The 23,618-nt window shown below is 37.8% G+C and overlaps 1 long non-coding RNA gene across 1 annotated transcript in view; it reads left to right on the forward strand.

Moving 5' to 3' along the window:
- LOC102961254 overlaps positions 1 to 23,618 on the forward strand; it is a 130,335-nt gene that overhangs the window by 93,735 nt on the left and 12,982 nt on the right. The gene's annotated exons all lie outside the window — the stretch shown is intronic.

The following is a 23,618-nucleotide window of genomic DNA, read 5'->3' on the forward strand; positions in this document are numbered from 1 at the left end:
TTTTGATTTATGTGCCACTAACATCAGGGTGTGTGGGTGAATACACTGTGAGGAAGCTGGTGAAGAGAAGGAAAAATTAAGCATTTTTGAAGGAGTATTCTTAGTTGTTCGATGTGAGTTCTTTAAAAACAAATGTAAGGTATGCTTTACTTTGCATCTTGAATTTTTTTTATCTGGTTTGCATATAACCTTCGACTATTGTATGTTACTTCAAAAAATTCAGCCTGAGACATACAGTGCATTATAACAACTCTAAGTTTTGCCTTGTATAGTAATTGTAAGCTTCTTTTTGTAAGAGAACAACAACAACAAAAACAGCAAAACCATTCTAATTTTCCTTATTTTTCTTTGGTTGTCTTTTTTTTTTTTTTTTTTAACCAAGCCTCTTCTGACTCATTTCCTGGGCTATCCCAATTTGTGTATGTTTCCAGAATTTGGTTTTTATTGTTTTTTCATTTTCACTATTTTCTCCAGTTCTTCCGTTTCCTGTTATTCATTCCCCAAGTCCCATTCCCATATACCCTCCCTTTTCTGGATCACCCCTTCCTATTTATCTAGATCTTTGTGGAGAGATACAACTTTCTTTGCTCTTTCATCACAGAACTTACATAAAGTTCTGATCCACGTCCCCTGAAAGTGTGTGGAACAGTTTGCCCTTGCTTCAGGAACATGTCAGTGAGAGGCACAGAATGACTTGGAGTTGTGAACATGAACGGGAGTGGGATATGATTTCTCTTAGGTCCATTCCACTCTTAGGATGCCATGATTCCTGGAGAGATACTCCCCGGACTGGTGTTATCAGGTATACTCTTTTTGTGAATTTAGCTTCTTCAACTTAAATGTAGTTTGAAGTTAAGTTATGCTAAGCTGAAAAACAAACAAAAAGATTTTCAAGACATAAAAAATTTGGCTGTTTTCAGAGAGGCCAAAAAAAAAATCAATATTGTCAGATAGTCCTCATATTATCTAAGAGGAGATTAATTCACAAAGCAGAGTAACTGTGGAAGGATGAGCTCCTAATGCAGTTAACAGGTCTTTCTGTGTTGTACCTTGGCTCTCCTGACTTTTGGTAATTTTAAAGTGCAGTTGGAAAAGCACCACTACTTTATTTTGTTAAAAAAATTTTTTTTATTAATGTTTATTTATTTTTGAGAGAGAGAGCACAAGCAGGGGAGGGGCAGAGAGAGAGAGGGAGACACAGAATCTGAAGCAGGCTCCAGGCTCTGAACTGTCAGCACAGAGCGGACATGGGGCTCGAACCCATGAACCGTGAGATCATAGACTTGAAACGACGTCAGATGCTTAACCAACTGAACCATCCAGGTGCCCCTCATTTTGGTCTTTAATACTAAAAACAATGGGAAGCCATTGCTTTGGGGGGAGAATGAGAGAGGTGGTCAGACTTACATGTCAAAAATATTTATTTAGATAGTATAATAAGCATCCTATGAATTACTAGAGGACCTCAAATATTTAAAACTGACACATATTTTCTTTTTTAAAAAATTAACTTTTGTCAGGACACTTAACATGAGATCTATATACTTAAAAAATTTTAAGTGTACCATACATTACTGTTGAATATGGACACAATCTTGTACAGCAGATATCTAGAGCTTATTCATCTTACCTAACTGAAGTTTTATGTTTGTTCATTAATAACTCCTCATATCTCCTTTCCCCTCCCCATGGTACCTACCATTCTAGTCTTTGATTTCATGAATTTGACTAATTTATATATCTAATATAAATAGAATCATGTAGTATTTATCTTTCTGCGTCTGGCTTATTTACTTAGCATCATGTCCTTAAGCTCTATCTATGTTGTCAAATACTGCAGAATTTCTTTTTTTTTCCCTTAAGACTGAAGAGTACTCTATTATATGTATATTCCACATTTTAAAATCCATTTATTGTCAATGGACATTTAGATTGTTTCTATCTCTTAGCTATTGTGAATAGTGCTGCAATAAATATGGGAGTGATAATACCTCTTTGAGATTTTGATTTTAAGTTTTTGGATATAAATTTAGAAGTGGTATTATTGAATCATATGGTAGTTCTACTTTTAATTTTTTGAGGAACTTCCATTATGTTTTCCATAGAAGCTACACCATTTTGCATTCCCACCAACAGTGTTAAAAGGTTCCAATTTCTATGCATCCTTTCCAACACTTGTTTCATTTGCTTGTTTCTTTTTTCATAACAGTGATTCTAACAGTATCAGATGATATCTCATTATGGCTTTGATTTGCATTTCCCTGATGATTAATGATGATGAAAATTTTTTCCATATACCTGTTGGCTATTTGTATGTCTTCTTTGAAGACGTTTTTTAAAAAAAAATTTTAATGTTTATTTATTTTTGAGAGAGAGAGATCAAACTGCGAGATCACGGCCTGAATCAAAGTTGGAAGCTTAACTGACTGAGCCACCAGGCGCTCCTGAAGAAGTTTCTATTCAAGTCTTTAGCCCATTTTTGAAATCAAATTATTAGTTTTTTTGTTAATGAATTTTAGGAGTTCTTTATATACTTTAGACATTAATTCCATATCAGATACATGATTTGTGAATATTTTCTCCCATTCTATAGGTTGCCTTTTCACTCTATTGATTATTTCCTTTGCTGTGTAGAAGGTTTTTAGTTTGATGGGATTAAGCCCACTTGTTTATTTTTGTTTTTGTTGCCTGTTGCCTGAAATAATTGTCAATACCAATATCATGAAGGTTTTCTTCTTGGATTTTTACAATTAAAAAGTTTTTTAAAAAGTTAATTTATTGAGAGAGAGAGAGAGAGAGAGAGAGAGAGAGAGAGAGAGAGAGAATTATTGGGGGGAGGGGCAGAGAGAGAGAGGGAGAGAGAGAATCCCAGACAGGCTCCACACTGTCAGTGTAGAGCCCAACTCAGGGCTCAACCCCATTAACTGTGAGATCATGACCTAAGCTGAAATCAAGAGTCAGATGCTCAACTGAGCTACCCAGGTGCTCTGAGTTTTACAATTTTAAGTTTTATGTTTAAGTTGATTAAAAAAAAAACGAAAACTTTTTTTAAGCTTATTTATTTTGAGAGAGAAACAGAGCCCAAGAGTGGGGGATGGGCAGAGAGAGAGGGAGAGAGAGAGAATCCCAAGCAGGCTCTGCACTGTCAGTGCACACAGCCTGATGTGGGACTCGAACCCATGAACTGTGAGATCATGACCTAAGCTGAAGTAAAGAGCCAGACATCTAACTGACTGAGCCACCCTGGCGCCCCAAGTTGATTTTTAAAAAATGTTTATTTATTTTGGAGAGAGAGAGACAGCATGCAAGCAGGGGAGGGGCAGAGAGAAAGAAGGGGACAGAGGATCTGAAGTGGTCTCTTCACTGACAGCAGCTAGCCCACTGTGGGGCTCAAACTCATGACCCATGAGATCAAGTCTGACAAAGTTGGATGCTCAACTGACTGAGCCACTGGGTGCCTGAGTTGATTTTTGTTTATGGTATGAGTCCAATTTTATTATTTTTTGTTGGATATCCAGTTTTCTCAGCACCATTTGTTGAAGAGACTATCCTTTTCACATTGTGTATTCTTGGCACCCTTATCAAAGATTAACTGGCTGTATGTATGTGAATTTATGTCTGGGCTCTATTCTGTTTCATTGGTCTATATAGCTGTCTTTACTCTAGTACCATAGTGTTTTGATTACTGTAGCTTCATAATATATTTTGAAATCAGAAAATGTGATGCTTCAAGCTTTGTTCTTCTTTCTCAGGATTTATTTGGCTATTTGTGGTCTTGTGTGGTTCCGTGTGAATTGTAGAATTGTTTTTTCTATTTCTATAAAAAATGTGTTATGGGTTTTGATAGGATTTGCACTGAATCTGTAGCTCACTTTGGGTGGTACAGACATTTTAACAATATTGAGTCTTCTAATCCATGAACACAGATGTCTTCCCATTTGTGTTGTTTGATTTCTTTCATTGATGTTTTGTAGTTTTCAGTATATAAATCTTTATATATAGAAAAATATATATATTTTATATATTTTATATATATATTTATATATTTTATATATATATTTATATAAATATAATATATTTATATTTATATATATATAAATATATTTATTATTTATATTATTATAATTATAATAAATATATTATTTATATAAATATTATATATATTTATATAATATATATATAATATATATATATAAATATATATAATATAAAATATTATATATATTTATATATATATATATAATATATATATATTATATAAATAATTATAATAAATATATTATTTATATAAATATAAATATAAATATAAATATATTTTATATATATATTTATATATATATATATTTATATATATATATATATATATAAGAGGTCCACCTCTGGAGCCTGACAGTTTAGTCTTAGAAATTCTTGCTTTCTCATTTATTAGCTATAGGACTTGTGAACAATTGAGAAAATTACTTAACCTCTTCCAGTCTTGGCTTTTTCACTTCTAAAATGGGGGTCATACAAAGAAAGACAGATACCATGTTTTCACTCTTATGTGGATCCTGAGAAACTTAACAGAAGACCATGGGGGAGGGGAAGGAAAAAAAAAGTTAGAGAGGGAGAGAGCCAAACCATAAGAGACTCTTAAAAACTGAGAATAAACTGAGGGTTGATGGAGGGTGGAAGGGAGGGGAGGATGGGTAATGGGCATTGAGGAGGGCACCTGTTGAGATGAGCACTGGGTGTTGTATGGAAACCAATTTGACAATAAATTTCATATAAAAAATAAATAAATTTTAAAAAATAGGGGTCATAATAGTCCTACCTCATAGGATTGTTGTCAGGATTAGATGTATTAATGCATCTAAAAATCTACCTGTTATTATTATTGTTGTTGTTATTTCTGTTGTTATTGTTATTATTATTACTGCTACAGGAGAGAATTTTCTGACGTATTGCAAATAGCCTTCTTCTCAGTGTAATATATAGTTGGTGTTTGGAGAATGTTCTTTCCTACCTAGATCATTTCCTATGTGTTCTTCATGAAGGCATGAAGTGTAATTCTTCTCAGTGTAATATATAGTTGGTGTTTGGAGAATGTTCTTTCCTACCTAGATCATTTCCTATGTGTTCTTCATGAAGGCATTCTAGACAGCGGTGGGCTGTGTGTGTGTGTGTGTGTGTGTGGTCAGTCCCTAAGATTATAAAATGCAGCAGACTATTATATTATGATAGGAATCTAATATTGCAGGTATTAAAACAGTAGGAACACACAGAGAATAAAACTATGAGAAGGTATTTATAACTATGTGATGTTGGTAAAACACTGTCTCTCATGTCTCGGCTTGTTCAAATTTTTTTCCATCATCTAAAACGCTGGTATTGGACTAACTTCCTAATTTCCTTCCTAAGCTTCACATCTGTAATACTCTTCCTCTTGTCTGAAGTGCTCTCCTTAAGCATCGCTTGAATGATGCCGTGCATCCTTGGACACGTATAGGATGCACCGGTGTGGAGTGGATTGTCTGTTTTTAACCCACTCAGGGTTGTCAGTGGAAACCACAGTATAAGGGGTAAAAGCACCCAGAAGTTAAGTATGCAGTATTGTAAGAACATTAATATGGAGGCAGTGCTGAGTGACAAAATGACAATGAAAACAGGGGTCACCCAGACTCCCTCAGTGCTTAATGTTAATAGGCGTTTACTAGCCTCTTACTGAGCTGAAGTTTCTTTAGGTACTATATTCCAGATAGAAGCTGCTGGAAATTTTTACCTTTAACTTTCACCTTCACTACTCTGTCTTCTCTCCATTTATAAAAAAACTACTGTTTTAAGGGCTATTTGTTACCATTGTTGAGTGTCACCACCATCAAGGACCCACCATTTTCAAGGTACTCTTCTGGGCATTGAGTCAATATTTGCTGATGATCTAAATGCCAGGGCCTCTTGAGAACTTAAGAAGAATGTTGCCTAGGCAGGGGGAGGGAAAGAGCAGATGGATTCCTGGCCATGTAGCTGTGCAGCGAATTTTGGAGGTCTGGGCTGAAGGTCTCCAAAAAAATGTACCACTTAATACCGCTTTAGCTGTCACTGTGTTGGTAGCTGCATCTCCCTCAAGCAGCCTGGAAATACCCTTTCATGTTAACACTTTGGAGGAGAGCAATAATTCTTCTCTTCTCATTCCAAGAGAATTAAGGGAATCATGGAAATGTAGGTCTGTGAGGACGTGACAAGGCAAGCCATCAACCTCACAATGAGGGCTCAGCAAGTTGCTTCATGACTTCTATTCATAGATGCCTTTTCTCTGTCAGCAGTTTTGAAGCACCCATAAAACAAAATAGGCTCATTAAATATGAAGGGGTAAGTGAAGTTGGCAGTTGTACCTATTCAAATAGGCTTTCCTATTTAGATGTTTATACTCCAGAAGAAAGAACAGTCAGAAGATGAACGCCTGCTTATCAATGACTTCTCCTGGTGTCTCTTTGGGGTGGATGTTGCTCAGGGTCCAGTTATGGGTATTTTGCTCCAGATCTACCTCTAATCTGGTCTATGAAGTTAATGTCACAGTGAAAAGGCAGGATGATCTCATCACCATCATTTCATTCACTAAGTTTGAATAGAAGAGTGAAGACTGTCTCATGTTCCTTTCTAAACAATCAAGGGCATTTCTTCATGATCCTTCCCACATGGACATGGGCTTAGTTGTGCCATCTTGCTGACAGGGACAAGCAATAGTTTTGGCCTGTGGACCAGCTTTCTCATCCATAGATTCTCTTCTTTCACAACATTTTGGCAAATTTGGCTCCCTTTCTGAACCTACAGCATCCACATTTTAATGAGCTGAGGAGGATGCCAAGATACATAAGTGATAGTTTTAACTCTCAAAATCTTACAGTCTGTAAATGAGGTAATGTGTGATGATGTTGAGTAAATCACTATGCAAATGTGAGGCAATTTGAGCTGATCCTTAAAAGATGGAAAACATTTCTATGCTCTTCGGTTGCTGGAATAGTTAGAGCAAAGGCACAGAGATATTTCCAATCAGTAGACACTATTTTTGGTCTTTATTTTATTTGGTGTGGGCAATATTTGATGCCATAGACCACTTGATTCATCTTGAAGGGTTCTCTTGGCTTCTGTGACATTACATTTTACTGGGTTTCCTCCTGCTTTTCTAATGGCTCTTTTTAATCTCCTCCCTAGTCTGTGCCTCTAGCCAGGCTGTTCTCTTAAAGGTCAGACCTGTTTATCTGCTGTTCACACCCATATCTCCAACTCTTACTTAAATACCTTATGTCCAGAATGGCCAAACTTGAACTCACCATCTTTCTCCCCAGTTCTGCATCCCTCAGTCTTTCTTATCTCAGGGAATAATGTACATTCAGTTATTCAAGTCAGAAACACGGTAGAATCTTTGATTCCTCCCTCCCTTTCACTCTCCATATGATCAGCCATCAAGTCCTTTATATTGTGGTTTACATTAATATTTCTCAAATATGTCCAGGTCTCTCCATATCCACTGCCACCTCCTTGGGTCAGCTCTCCATCATCTTTTGCTTGGATGACTGTAGTAGCATCTGCCTTTGATCTTTCATCAGCTAATTCTTTCTTTACTGTGTTGCCAGATGAGCCTTTCTAAAACACAAATATGATCATTGTGATTTTTTTTTCCTTAAATCCCTCTAATAGCTTCTATTTGCCAAAAGGATAGTGTCCAGGTTCCTAAATAAGGTTACTTGCCTTTTTTGTCTTGGTCTTGCTGATCTCTCTTGCCTCTTCTCTTGTCACCACCACTCAAGCTCCCTGAACTTCAGTCATTTTGAAGTGCACTTGCAGTTCACTCATTCACCAGGTGAATTTTCTTATCTCCAGGACCTTGTGCTTACTGTTTCCTACCTAGTACAGGTTTCTCCCTTGCTCTTTCTGTGGCTTCACCTGGGAAATCACTGTTCATACTGATTCTAATGGCCTGTTTACTTGCCTCTCTCTCTCTGTCTTTGAGACAGAAAGGGAGAGAGAAAGTGAGAGGGTGCAGATGAGTGAGGGGCAGAGAGAGAGAGAGAGGGAATCCCAGGAGGGGTAGAGGGAGGGAGAGAGACAGAGGAGAGAAAGAGAGAGAGTAGCAGGGCTCACCGAAGCAGGGCTCAAGTTTTACCTGAAGCGGGGCTAGTGCTCACCTGAATTGGGACATGAGCTCACCCGAAGCCAGGCTCCAGCTCACCCATGAGATAGTGACCTGAGCCGAAGTCAGAAGCTTAATGACTGAGCCACCCAGGAGCCCTTGCCTATATATAGGCTCTTAAGGTCAGTCAATACCTCTTATAGAGTCTGAAACACTTTAAATAGTCAGTAGACATTATTTTTTGAATGAATAAGTGGCAATATAGGAAGTGTCTTTAAGGAGTGGCACATCACTCAGTTTGACTGGAATGTAGGATATACAAAGGACAGGAGTGAAAGATGTAAAAGAAAGATGGCTGGGTGTCTTAGGTTGGGTTCCTTGAACACAAAATCTGAAATAAAGATTCCAGTGCAGGAAGTTTATTGGGGAATGCTTGTAGGGTCAAACCTTGTGGGGGAGTTAGGAAACCAGGATAGGGCAGAGGGAGAAGTTGAAGTTAATGAAGTTGCAGCAGGGCCCTCAGCTATTCCCACATGACACATAGAAGTTGGGATAACTGTACAAAGTTGTCTTGAATTGAGACAAGGGGGTTGGCCCTTTATATTCCCACAGTAATCTGTCATTAAATATGGTCTGCCTCTGGGGAGAAAGCAAACCTTGGGACAAACAGCTCCTTTTGGTCAATGGCAATTTCCAGGGAAGAATTCAACTATGACCTGTCAGAAGCCAACACTGCTGTGATACTGAAGGGGGATATAGGTGGCATGCCACATCATCTATGACACTATGCCTAGTTTATGCCAGACTGAGGAGTTTATACTTTATTTGGTAGGCCTGGAGATACCACTGAAAGTATTTACACAGAGTAGTAATGTGATTCAGAGCTGCACGTAGGAAGGTTAACCTGGCTAGGTATTTAGATTGGATTGGAGGTAGAGAAACTGGGACAGAGAAGACAGTGGGAACCTTTTGAAATAGTCCAGGTGAGGAAATAAAGGTCTGAGCAAGAGTGTTGGCACTGAAAATGGGAAAGGCAAGTGGTTTGTTATGAGAGATATGGCAATGCTAGAATTCACAGGCCCTAGTGACTGGATCGATGTTGGAAGTATGGAAGAAGAAGGATACTCAAAGGTGATTCTGAAGTTTTGAGCTTGGCTGAAATGTAAGAGCAATGGTACTGGTAATATTACTTAAAATATAGGCTTGGCAGTAGATTTGTTGAATTTGCAGGATGGCAGCTACTCAAGTAGAAATGGCCTACAGGTGACTGGAAACTTTTTTCAGAAGGCAAAATACACATAAATGAAAAGTTATATAATGACAGGAGCGGTTATGAAGCAGCATAAGTATTAAATGGATTTATAAATAGTTAATGCTAAGGGAGGTCAGAAAAGAGAGAAATCACTGTGGCCAAGAAGTCATCATAGAGGAGGTGGCATTTGAGTAGGGTCTAGATGCAGATGTGGGACCTAAGAGAGAGGGAGGGAGGAATGATAGCATTCTAGGTGGTTTGAGCAGAGGCAGAGAGGTAGGAATATATACCACATGTTCAGGGTACATGAGAAGGTCACTTTGACTAGAAGAAAGGATTCATTGAAGGAAATACTGGTTTAAAAATTATACAATTGATTGTGGAGGGGCTTGAGTTACAGGCTGAATGACAGGGAGTTTAGAGGAATTCAGATTTCTTGTAAAACTTTGTTTCTGAAGTTTGGTACTATCTATTGCTGAATGTGGGTCTCCATAAATGACAGAACTCGAACTTTCCACTTGAGAGATACTTTCCGTGTTTTTTTACACCTAAGTGGCTCTGATGTAGAAGACTACTGGTCATTGGCATTCTTTTTCAAAGAGACTATGTGAGGACACATTAAAGGCAAGTCCAGCCTGCATGTATTTCTGCGGCTTTTATATTCACAGTCTTTGCTTAGATTTAATGAAGTGCAAAGAATCTGCAGCCTAATTGGTCAGCTGGTGTACTGGCTCACCCTGAAAAGTAAATATTGTGTATCTGCAAGTGGAAAGTCAGTTTGTGTAATCTAGCTGCCTAGTCACGCCTGCCCCAAACGCTGTTGAAAACTTTGACCAAGGGCTATAAAACAATCTGTCAAGAGCAAAGAGCTGGGGCCCAAGTTTGCTTCCACACCAAATAGCTGGTTCCTGAAGCTATTGGGAAGACAATAGGGCATGCATTTGACTTGCTGGGATCCCATGTTTGTTACAGAGGCGTCTGGCAGAGCTAAATAGCTTTGTTTTACATCATTTTTCATTTCTTGTTTTTTATTTATCCTCTACTTCGATTTATTTGACATTGCAACTTGCCCCACCCTCTTCTAAGTACACTCATAGAATAAAAAGGGTATCTTGATATGAGTGCTGTAACTTCAAAATGGAATCTTCAGATTGACACTTGGACCATTAAAAAATAAAGCAAAACAGAAATTTCTTTGGTGTCTTTGAGCAAATGTTTAAAAATTTCACCCTCTTCGAAGGTGATCATGGACTGTTCTGAGACTTCCCCACTGCCATTTTGTGACATTCACAGAATCACTTATTTCCTATTTTCTTTGCATAATTTCATCACATAGTGTTTGAAATATCTCTTGGGAAAAGGATGAGAATTACTGTTGAAGGCACTAACTTTTTTTTTTTTTGAATGATATTTGCTGAAGCCACATGGTTACTTTTAGAATGGCCTGCTAGATTTAGAACTGGTAATAGAGAGTATGCAACTGGTGTGTGAACAGTTACTTGTTAAGGTAAAGTAGCCCAGACATGTCTGTAGCTTTTTGCTCTGCTAATTGTATGAATTTTCACTCAACAGAAGAAAGCATGTCAAATCTTGAGCAATTAAAAAAAAAAAGCACCTGAGCATGTTATTAGGTTGCAACTGATATTCGACAGGTCTACATTTATCTCTAAGAAGCAAAAAAGCAGTATTTACATTTTTAATCCATCGTTCAACTTTGCACAATTGATTTTATTCTTTAGTCCACAGAAATGTTTATTGCACTGTAAAGATTTTTATACTTACATATTTAACAGTGTCCTTTAGACATTTGGTCTACAAGGGGTATGGTTCAGTGATCCAAGAAGAATCACATAAGAGTTGTGTGTCATGTTTTCAATTTTAACTAGAAAGCTTATTTGCTTAATGCCTTACTTACTCCATTTAGATCCTTACTGAATCCAGGCTAATTTTCATGGCTGCCTTAGACATCCCTAGTAGGAACTCTTCATTTATTTCCTATTTACTTTGGCTAGAGATGTAAAAGAGTCATCTTGAGACCCCATAGTGTGATCTTAAGGGTGCTGAACAGACTTCCTTACTTCCCAAATTAACACTCGTAAATAGTATTTTTTAAATTGAGGTATAGTTGACATATAGCATTATATTAGTTTCAGGTGTATAGCATAATGATTTGATGTTTGTATTTATTACAAAATGATCACAAGAAGTCTAGTTAACATCCATCACCATATGTAGTTACAATTTTTTTTCTTGTGGTGAGAACATTTAGAATCTATTCTCTTAGAAACTTTCAAATATGCAATAATTTTTTATTAGTAATACTCCTTTAACAGTCACCAAAGATCTTGATGCAATTTAATTATCTGTGGTATCTATTAGCCTCATCTCTAGTAGACAGGGTTTTTTTTTGTTTGTTTACTGACAGTTTTTTTTTAAAGGAAGCACAGAAAATACCAATGGCTACACAGAATTAGCCACTGATCAATAATGAGGTGGTTAGGACTACAGGCTTTGGAGTCAAACTGACCTGGGTTATAGATCTTCCTTTACCACTTTCTTCTTGTGTGACCTCTATTTCTTATTTCTCTGAGGCTTAGTCTCTTCCTCTTTCAAATGAGATGGAAATGCCCATGTCATAAAATGAGGTAATATTTGTAAAGCATATCAAATGTCTAGCACAGCATGAAGCCACAGTGTATGACATGTAGTAGATACTTACTTAGTAAATGTTAGCTCTCATTATTACTATTCAAATAATCTAGGCATTAAAAAAATGCCTTCCTTGGAAAAGGCTAACACAGATTTGCTGACACTAAGCTATAACTTTAAGATTAAAAAAAAATTTTTTTTAAATGTTTATTTATTTTTGAGAGACAGAGAGAGACAGTATGAGTGGGGGAGGGGCAGAGAGAGAGGGAGACATAGAACATGAAGCAAGCTCCAGGGTCTGAACTGTCAGCACAGAGCCCGATGCAGGGCTTGAACTCATGAGCTGTGAGATCATGAGCTGAGCTGAAGTCAGCCACTTAACCAACTGAGCCACCCAGGCACCCCTATAACTTTAAGATTTTTAAAGGCATACTTAGATTTTCAACTGAGGTACTAGCCTACATCTCATTTTAAGAATTAATATGAACTGCCCAACACCTGAATCCTTGCTCCTGAACTTCACTTAAAATATTTGAATCCAAACTGTTCCTGCAGTTTTTGCCTCTTGCATCTACTTGATACCTGGCACCTGTAGCCTCTGCTGTTGTGATAGCCACAGTCTGGACTTTCCCCCTGGCTCTCCATTACCGCAAAGTTTGACTTTGTTATACCACCTCCTCTATCCAGGCCTGAATCTGTAGACTGGGTTCTGTTTTTTGGCTTTGCCCTACTAGGTCAACATTGATGGGCCCGTCCCCTGGGCTGCATATAGGACACTAATATGTTGAAGTCTTAGTTAATGGGACTGGTGGACTCTATACCAAAACACTATTGAACAAGCACTCATATGGAAGATTCTGGTAACCCACTCCAGATTTTGTATTCAGCCTGTAGCTTTAGTTTAATGCCTGGCTGTGATTTTCTATCGTATTTCCAAGTCTCCTAGGGCTTCCTTGCGTTTGCTTTGAATTAAAAAACAACAAGTTCTTAACCTGACATGAAGCTCCTTGTAAAAAAGAGAATAAATTGCAGATATAGGAATGTATGGAGAGGAGAATACAGTGTTCTTTCAATCCTATCCCAGAAGTAACTATAGTGAACATTTGATATACTTTTTTCTCCTTTATGGTATGTTTTACGTAACTGAGACGGTACCTCTTGCATTTTTCACTTAACACTTATATCATAAACGCCCCCCATTCCATAAAAATCTTTTAAACATTTTAATCACTGAATAATATTCTACTATATAGATGTGCCATAGTTTTAACTTAGCCATTCCCCCATTATTATGTATTTAAACTCTTTTCATTTGTTTGGTTATTAGAAATAATACTAAACTAATCACATTTGCATAAGCATTTCCTTACCAATTTAAAACCCAGTTGTAATACCTTTTTCTTAAAGGGTAAAATAATAGCATTGTTTCTTTCTGCCATCTTTGGACAAAATGTAAATAACTAGGCTGAGACAATTATAGTCACTTAAATATCTATTGGATGAATAAATAAATAGGTATTGAAAAGGTGATTTGCCCTCATTAAAAATAAATACACGGAAGTGTGGAACTAAGGAAGAGTTCTACTTACCCTAGAACATAAGAAGTATGTTAAAGAAAAGAGATAGAGAATTTTGAGGGGAGGAAAGAGTGCGGGAAGTTAAGGGAGACATTCCTACAGCAATGCCTACCAAGGACCTAAAGAGCAATGTGGAAGGAAAGCAAGAAGGAATGCTTCACTACATTAAGTGAAAAGCAAACAATATTCATATGAGCAACCTAAGATATACCACTCTGCTAGGAAAACCCAAGACAAAATAATTATTGGACACAACAGTTCAAAGCACATTGCACCTGTCAAAATGTCCATCTTGAATAGAAATGAACCATTCCAAGAGAGAAAAGGGAACTTTAGCAAAGTCATTCAGGAACAACAGCTGACTTTGTCTTGTTCCTTTGGCCAACTCCTCCATCTGAAAGCCATTTAGCTCCATGCTAAAAATTGCCTGCAAGGACAATAGTAAGGTCTCTTTCATTGTCAGGGACAGTTAACACTTTGAAGATGACACTCAAGGGGCACCTGGGTGGTTCAGTCGATTAAGCGTCCGACTTCATCTCAGGTCATGATCTCACGGTTTGTGAGTTTGAGCCCTGCGTTGGGCCCTGTGCTGACAGCTCAGAACCTGGAGCCTGCTTCAGATTCTGTGTCTCCTTCTCTCTCTGCCCTTCTCCTGCTCGCGCTCTGTCTCTTCCTCTCTCAAAAGTAAATAATAAGCGTTAATCAAAAATTTGAAGATGACACTCAAAAGAGGTTAAAATGGGTCAACAAGCAATTGTTGGGCTTATGCAAGGGCATGTGAAATGAATGGTAAAGCCACGCACAAAAATTCTTGATCTTGGGGCGCCTGGGTGGCTCAGTGGGTTAAGCATCTGACTTTGGCTCAGGTCATGCTCTCAGGGCTTGTAGGTTCGAGCTCCACGTCAGGCTCTGTGCAACATCTCAGAGCCTGGAGCTTGCTTCAGATTCTGTGTCTGCATGTCTCTGCTCCTCCCCAACTCATGCTCTGTCTCTCTCTCAAAAATAAATGAATATTAAAAAAATTTTTTTTAAAGTCTTCTAAATGAATATTAAAAAAATTAAAAAAAATCTTCAACTCAAAGAATTCAATTTTAACCTAGAGGAGGTGTGGGAAGGAAGGAACTAACATGCAATACTGATTTCATTCCAAAGAAAATTTAAGGGGAGGGGATCTACACCAAGAGAATTAGTTAATAGATGGTTTGGGGATAATCTTTGCCATTCCAAACATCTACCTACACTGTGTATTAGAAAGATAAGTGTAATTTTGGGCAAAATGAGAAAAATGTGACTTAAAAATGATGTAAAATATGCAAGTGGTGCTAATTCCATGCAGGCTATTATGGTTTTAAGAATTATACTTTCTGGATGCACTTTAGGAAGTATGTGTAGCATTTAGTAAGATGATAGGTAAATGGCTTGGGGGTGGGCATAGGTACACAGTGGTTATAACTTTTGTACAATTCCTTAGATATCCTTAAAAGGAAAACCTAGAAGCCCATCTGAAAAGAGCTGATCTAGAGAGAAGTAGCATGGCAAATTTGAGTCAGCATGATTGGGTGTATGGCCTGGCTCTGCCTTGTACAGGTCACGTGACTTTGGACAAGTAACCTAACCTGGCAATCCTGTTTCGACTTGTGTGGGAGGGGATACCAACAACAGGCCACAGAGATACCGGGAGGATAAACTGAGAGACTGCATCCAGGAAGACATATGCTTACACAAAAACCTGTACACAAATGTTTATAGCAGCATTATTCATAATAACGAAAAAGTGGAAACAACGTCAAAGTCCATCAAATGAAGAATGGCTAAACAAAATGTGGTGTAGCCATGTCATAGAAAATTATTTGTCCGTAAAAAGGAATGGAAAACTGACACATGCTGCAACATGGATGAATCTTGAAAAATTATGTTCAGTGGAAGCCAATTACAAAAGATTGCATATTATATAATTCCATTCATATTAAATACCTAGAATAGGGAAATTTACAGAGATAAAAAGTAGATTAGTGATCATTTATTGCTGGGGAACTGAGGGTAGAGGGGAGGACAGGAAGCTGATAGCTAAAGGATAGAAGGTTTCTATTTGAGGAGATGAAAATGTAAAATTGGCTGTGATGATGTGCCACCATCATCTGTGAATATGTTACAAGCCAGTGAATTGTTCACTTTAGACAGATGAGTTGTATGATATGTGAATTATATCTCAATAAAGCTGTTAAAAATAAAAAAATAAGAAACAAAAAAGGGAGAAGGGGTACAGAAGAAAGTAAGTAAAGCTCTAAGTGAAGCTAAAAAACTGAGAGTTAGAAAATTGTTCTCTGTTCCAGTGGAATGCTCCCATTTCTAGGATAAAGAATATACTTATTTTCTGGTTTCCCCATTGAGGCAGAAACTGCTAGCTAGTGACCAAACCCATTTTCTTTTCTTCCTGGACATGCAGCTAGACTCTATTTCCCAGCCTTCCAAGGGAATATGAACATGGCAATGTAAGCCACTTCCAAGCCTGCCCCTTAAAAAGCTTTCACTTTCTATCTGCCATTGACCCAACTCTTTTTGAAAGTTTATTTATTTATTTTGAGAGAGGGAGAGAGAGAGAGAGAGAGAGAGGGAGAGAAGGAAGGAGCAGAGAGAGAGGCACAGAGCTTGATGCAAGGCTCAATCCCATGAACTGTGAGATCATGACCTGAGCAGTAATCAAGAGTAGGATGCTTAACTGACTGAGCCACCCAGGCACCTGATACAATTCTTGATGTGGATAAGCACAGTGATTTTGGAAGTCATTTGAAGATGGTAGAGCCCCAAAATGAAAGAAGTTTAGATTTCTGAATCTCTGCTTAGAAACCATTGCCTGCTTGTCAGGTTATGGGAGCCAGAAACCTAGCTTGGCTCATTCCTGACATGTCCTTCTCTCTCACTCTCCACATCCAAGCCATCATTGAATTCTTTATTTTGTCTCCTGTGTATATTGAATTTGTTCACTTCTCTTCATGCTTTCCACCAACACTTTGTCCAAGTTAACATATCTTTTCATGGACTGCTGGCATAACTTTATAACTTGTATACATTTTGGCCCTCTTCCAAAACTTGTTTTTCCTTTATCTACTCTGGTGCCAGGTGCTGTAAGACACATTGTACTGTGATAGGCCCATTGACCTTGAAACTTTGTACATGCTGCTAACACAGAGGGCAGTAGAAATATTTCTAGAAACTATTTCTACACCCTCTAGGAACTGGACTGTATATATAGAAGTGACTGTGAATTGTATAGATATATCCCACTAAACTCAAACTAAATGTATTCTGCTGACTTCCCCAGGCTGGATTCTCAATGCTTGTGACCACTCCAGAGCCATCCAACATGAGGAGAGATGTGATGTGACAAAGGAGGAGGGGCAGGCTGGGGGCAGGGGGCTAAGCTGAAAGAGCAGTCTCAATTCAGCTAAAATGTGTTACTTTTGCAAAGTTTAAAAAAATATGACCATGTCAACACATTGCTAGAGTCTCTTCAGGGCCTTGGAAGAGACTGGTGCAAGGGAAGGGCCTTGAAGATTTAGCTTCATTAGCTTCCCTGAAGATTCACCTTTGAAGGACAACTAATTTTATACAATGGTCTGTAGTTGGACTTGTGATATGCTCTGGAATCACTGAGGCTCATGGTGTTAACTATATGATACCACTTTATATAACATCTTGTGTGTCTTTGCATCTAATTTGGAACCATGTGTCTTGGACATGGTTGGTGCCTAATTTGTTAACTGATACTTAGAGGAGAAGAAAACTAGAGTAGAAGAAGAGAAAGACAGAGGAAGAAAGAAAAAAAAAAGATGGAGAACCAACAGGAAAAGTCCAGGAAGAGGTTCATGTGATTTGAAGCCATCAGGCCAGTTACATGTGCTTCAGATGTCAGACTCATCACACAGTGTGCTGACCTCAGTCAGCAGATTTTCATGCCTCCCCCAATTCCCTTCAGCCACATGGGTTTACTGGGGGCTGCAGTAGAAATTTCTAGCTCACTGCCAGCATCCAACATCAAGCCTCTGTGTCTCTTCTTGTCTGCCTGTGCTTTCTCCAGTGCTAGGGAGCTCCCTCTCCTGCAGGTAGTTTTAAGTTATAAGTGGGTGTGGTGTTAGTGCCCCTGGGGGCAGCCCTCACAAGAGGTTGGAAGTTGGTAGATAAATGTCCCAGCCTAGGAAGCTCCTGGTGGGATGATTTTGGGGTGAGTTCCACAGAATTTCTGAGAGGATCCTAAAGGAAATGTGTACCAGTTTCTCACAGAAGTGATCTACTCATTATCTCACTCATTTATTGGCATCTCTCATTTTCTGGACTCATTTTCCCTACTTCCTTGCCTGTTGTTTCTGAGTTAACCTCTCAAACTACCCACACTCAATTCTTGTGTGAGGGTAACACAAACCAAGATACCTGGCTTAAGTCACACGCAAGTAATTTACCACTTAAAGAAATGGAATCTAAATATTAAAATACAAAAACATGGAATACAGTTTTTAAAGGAAATAAATAATTTGGAGATACCAAAAAACTCAACAAAATTATTTGTGTTATATGCATCTGTTTAAAAATAATGCTGAGATTCTGCAGAAATTTGGTTTCTATGGGGAGATAAAAAAAAGAACTTAATTCTTACATTCAGGTCTTTAAAATTCTCTTGAGTTTGTATTCCAACTCTGGCTTATTAAAGAAAGGGGTCTGTGCTCCGTTAACATACACACGCACTTACAATATAAACAGCTTAACTAGACATCTGTGTTGACTACATATGAGAGGCAGTTAACTTTTTGCCTTGTTTCTGTTCAACAATCTTGATATTTTAGTCTGCTGGCCAGATGAAACAAGATCGGTTTTTTGGTACCAGATGTGTCACAGTTTGGGTTTGTATTTTGCAGGTGCTCCCCCCAGCTGGGAGTATGGAAACGTGCCATCCTTCTGAGATGATTCGGGATAGAAATATAAGTCTGTTAAAAATAATTCGACATACTAATGGAAGGTTTTGTCCCTTGTGGACTTCTTATGCATACCATATGAGCAGGCCAGCAGCTGTTCTATATTTTAAAAGAAGAGTTAGAAGTTAGAAGCATACATGTCTATTCAAAACATAAGCAACTCCTTGGAGTCATGGAAACAGGATTCAACAATAAACTTGTATTTGTGAGGCTTCCCCAAAAATAATAATCCCACTGGGCTGTGTTCAGGTGGTCTTTCTGAATGATCTTTCTATTTCCATCATTTGGATTCACCAAAACATCTCCCTTGTAGAGGCAAAGTGGTAGAGACGATTATATTTATTAGACATGGGGATTGACTTCCAGTTGATTTCTACCCTTCAATATTTACATTATTAAATTACAATAAAAAAGCCCTACTTGTTTTGCCATTTTGTTTAAACATATTGTGAAAGAACTAAAAGCCCCACTGAGGACTGAGTTGTTAATGAGTCATCTTATCTTATTCCAGGTGATGATGTTCATTGTTTCTTCCTTTAAAAATCACCTAATGAATATTACCTGGTGTCAAGGAATGGCAGTAATCTTTACATTAGCTCCTTATCTTACACGAATCCTATGAAAGGACTCTTACAGAGTCTTTTTGGCTCAGCTTCTGAGCCAGGAGAGCGTCAGCCTCATTCCCTCCTCACCACTGTTGCTCTCAAAGCTCTTCCATGCAGAGAACTACATCTGGATCTTTAGTAATGGACTTTATCTTTTGGGAATTGCTGTCCTTTCCAGTATAGTAATGTCTACATGACTGGTTCTTGATTTTGAGTTTCTAGAGTTTAGGAGTATTTTGTGTAACACAATTACTTCTGCCTCTCTGGAGCTTTTAAAGAGAACAAGTCAGCTAAAGTTTAAGAGAGTAAATCAGAATCAGGTTGGTATCTGTGTTATTTCAACACAATTGCACATAACAGCAGTGGTGACAACTGGTCATGACAATCAGCAAAGCTGGTCCATGATTTGGGGTGGATGCTTTGCAGGAAGGAGAGCGATTGCTTGTTGGTGTTGGAATTTGGAGTTTGGCCAATGAAAAGAGCTCTAATCTAAGTCAGAAGACCTGCATTCTAGGCACAGCAGTGTTGCTCAACAAACTGTGACCTTGAGCAAGTCTTAAAAATGAGATGATTTGACTAGGTGGCATCTAAATTTAGATTCCTATTATTATTGTTAAAAAGAAGTGCATGTAATAAGAGATTTTATGTTTGGAGAGGGTGGAGATTGCAAGTTGTCAATGAGATTAGTCAAGAGGGAAATTTGGCACCTGAAGGGAATGTACTCTGTTTTGAGGCAATCTTAACAACCAAGAGGCCTTTCGTAATCACTGTCAGAATGTAACTGTCCATTCGAAGAGCATGGAAGTCTCTGAGCCCAGGTATAGTAACAGAATGGTGAAGTGATGGAAACAACTAGTTGTGACCTCATTCCTGAGACTTACTAAGAATATACTTATTACCCTGGAAGCATGTTTGGAAGTGTTGGAACCCATGGCTGGATGTTTTCACTGATGAAACAAGGCAAAATGACTTTTAATTTAACATGAGTTTTTATATTTCAGTATAGGTGAAAAGGAGCAAAAACATGCATAATTTAACAGCTTGAATAGTAAAAAAAGAATTACTTTGAATTGTAATTTAAAAATTTGTAGCTAATTTGGTTCTTTACCTCCATAACAAACCCACATTGTGAAGACCTGTTGTGGGAGGAAACTATTAGTTTTCTCTCCCACCAAGGTCCAGTGCTTCCCAGTAGCCATTGCATACAAGGAATGTTCAGATGCTTTGAAAAATTTGGCAAATTGAGCCACTTTATCTCTCAATGCAGCCCAGGGGTAGGGGTTAGTTATAGTTGTTAAAACTGAAGGGGCACCTGGGTGGCTCAATTGGTTAAGTGTCCGACTTAGGCTCAAGTAATGATCTCATGGTTCGTGGGTTTGAGACCCGTGTTGGGCTCCATGCTGACAGCTCAGAGCCTAGAGCCTGCTTTGATGCTGTCTCCCTCTCTCTCTCTCTGCAACTTCCCTGCTCATTCGGTCTGTCTCTCTCTCTCTTTCAAAATAAATAAACATTTTTAAAAAGTGAAAAACAGCTCTTGTTTCGATATCTCAGTTTTATGGGTAAAGAAAAACCCAGGGCCCCAAAAGTGAAGTCTCACAAGTAGTTAATGTTAGAACGGAGTCTAGAAGCCTGGTTCTTCTCTACTACATCACACTCTTAAATGTTGCAAGGGGTTACCATAGAAGTTGCTCAATAAATGTTTGCTGCTGAATAATAATGACTCTGAAGATGAATTTTTCTTGTAATTCCCATCTAGGGGAGCTGGTTTAAATCAGTGATTCTCACAGAGGAAGGGGGGAGGGAGTCATGTGTAGTTTGAAAACAAAGCAGGTCTTTGTCTTACTGCTTTGGTTTGTTTTTAGTGAAGATGTTTACTTTATTTTGAATTTCAAATTATATTAAAAAGAGAACATGAGATTTTTATGTTGCTTTGAATGGTTGTACCTGTAAGGGAGCTCATGTGTTAGCTTTCCAAAGTTCTTTCCAGGATTTTGCTTCTGTGAATTGAAAAAAAAATTTTTTTTCTCTTGCTATTTTTTTTTTTTAGTTAAAAATGAAACTAAGAATGGGTGATTTAGGCTGTGAAATGAGTGGATGAGTCACCTAGAAATCAGTTTCCTTTTGATAGGTAAGATAAAAAGGAATTGCTGGTGGAAACAACCTATCAGCTGATGTCTATCAACTGATGAATATGAGACAGGGAAAATGAAGGATTCCAGAAAAATTTGTTTTTTGCTCCTTTTTCAACTTTTATACTTGCTGCAACCTGCACCCCCCACTTTACATGTGCCACAGGATGTAGTGTATGTCCTCCTTGTAAGGAACAAGGAGTTAAGGATTTCTTTAGAATAGATAACATCTAAAGAAGGACCAAGTGAGAATGACAGGAGGAAGGCATCATATGTATGTTCTAGACCAACGGAGCTTGACTTCTTGACACTAAGACCCCCTGCTTCCAAGGAATGACACCTGGGCCCTTGTCTTTATTCTAACCAGTCCCTGGATGCCTGAGAGGACATGTACACCAGACTGCAATCCTCAGTAAAAATCCCCAGACCCCAAGCAAAGACCAGATGCTCTCCTTTCTTTTCTGGATTTCCCAGACACTCCATCTGTATCTGCTCTCTCTATATCTTCAATTAACTCTGCTCTCACTTCTTGCTGGCTCATGTTTGATTTCCATCCTGTGCAAAGCCAAGGACCCTCTTGGCTGGCCCTGCAGGAGCCCCTCTGGGTCCTTGGACCTGGCCTGCCAACATCAAATGGATCAAGTGTGGTAATACATGGAATATTATTTGGTCATAAAAGGGATGAAATATGGAAGTACATGCTACAAAATGGCTGAACTTTGAAACACTATGATAAGTGAAAGAAGCCAGACGCAAAAGGGCACCTGTTGTATAATTCTATTTGTATGAAATGTTCAGAATAGCAAATCCACGGACAGAAAGTAGACTAGTGGTAACTCCTATCAGTGCTTGTGGGTTGGGGAATGAGGAGTGACTGCTAATGGATATGGGGTTTATAATAGGTATGAAACTAGATAGTGTTGATATTTGCATGACATTGTAATGTACGAGATGGCACTTAGTTGTACACTTTAAAATGGTGAATTGGATGTGTATTTTACAATTAAAAAAAGGAATTCTGTGACTCTTCACTATATCAACCCTTTTCATGTGTTTATGATTTGTGAATAGGGCTAGGCTTTGGGATGAAAGGGCAGCCATCCTGCCTGCAGTTAATGGTTTCTATATGTCCCAAATATACATGTATATACACTATTATTTTATTATTATTATAAAAACATATATAAATTATTATATATTATAATATAATGTTTTATAAATTAATTATGTAATACAGAAATAATTTATATATTTATGTATAATATATAAAATATATTATTCTATAATATATAAAATATATTATCCTATAATATATGTTCTATAATATATAACATATAATTATATAATAATATATATAATTATAGAAGATATATGTCTGTTTAGAGGTGGGGGTGGAGAGTCAGGGCTTATGTATAAATATTTCAGAGAGATTCCTGTTTCTTCTATAATCCTCTGTGGAGTCATAGATAAGACCTTGCCTCCTTATTTAAGCACAAAAATCTGTTGGAAGAAGATCTTAAACTTTCTTTTTAAACTCTCACCATTCCCATCACTGACTTGAGAACTGTGACTGCATGTAGAAAAATCAATAGACTGATTAAAACAGAAAAGTTTAAATCAAGTCTTAACTTATCTGGACTGAAAGTAATCATGCAGATGGAGTGAGCAACGCACTCAACCATCCTGCTGTGTTGTGGCTGGCTGTTTATTCTGCTTCCTCATATGGCTCTTGGTTAGACCTATTCTCTCATCACTGTTTCTGTGCCCCTTTAACAAAAGCCCATCCTCTGCTCACACAGGAAGTTTGTTTTGTTTCTTGATTTCTTGGTGAACTTTCCTTTTGACAATTACTGCACATTTTGTCAACTCTTTGAGAAACACTTGTTTCAGTGTCGAGGTTACCTGGGGGTCAGAAGTTATTCATATGTGCTTTCAAACGGGATGTAAGAGAAAATTGGCTGCACACCTTTTTGGGGCATGATTTTAGCAGTCTTTTTGTTCCCTTATCTCCTAGATTATCTCTTAAAAAAATCAAATGGTTGTTCTTGCTCTGGCAGCTATAACTAATTTTTTCCCAGACAAAATTATATTGGCTGTTACTGGTTACCTTTAAAAAACTTCCAAAGATAGAGTGATCCTCTAAAAGAATATTTATTTTTATTTAAAAAATATAATACATCAAAGAGAAGCAGTTACACTTTAAACAAGACATAAAACCTTTTCATTGAATTCAGAAGGAGGATAATTTTCTTTAGTTCACTGTCACTCTGGATGCCAAGAAGAAGAACAATTTCCATTTTATTCCTCTGTGAGCATCAGAAATAAAGAT

The sequence above is a fragment of the Panthera tigris genome, chromosome A3 (assembly GCF_018350195.1).
Source record: "Panthera tigris isolate Pti1 chromosome A3, P.tigris_Pti1_mat1.1, whole genome shotgun sequence".
NCBI classification, from domain to species: Eukaryota; Metazoa; Chordata; class Mammalia; order Carnivora; family Felidae; genus Panthera; species Panthera tigris.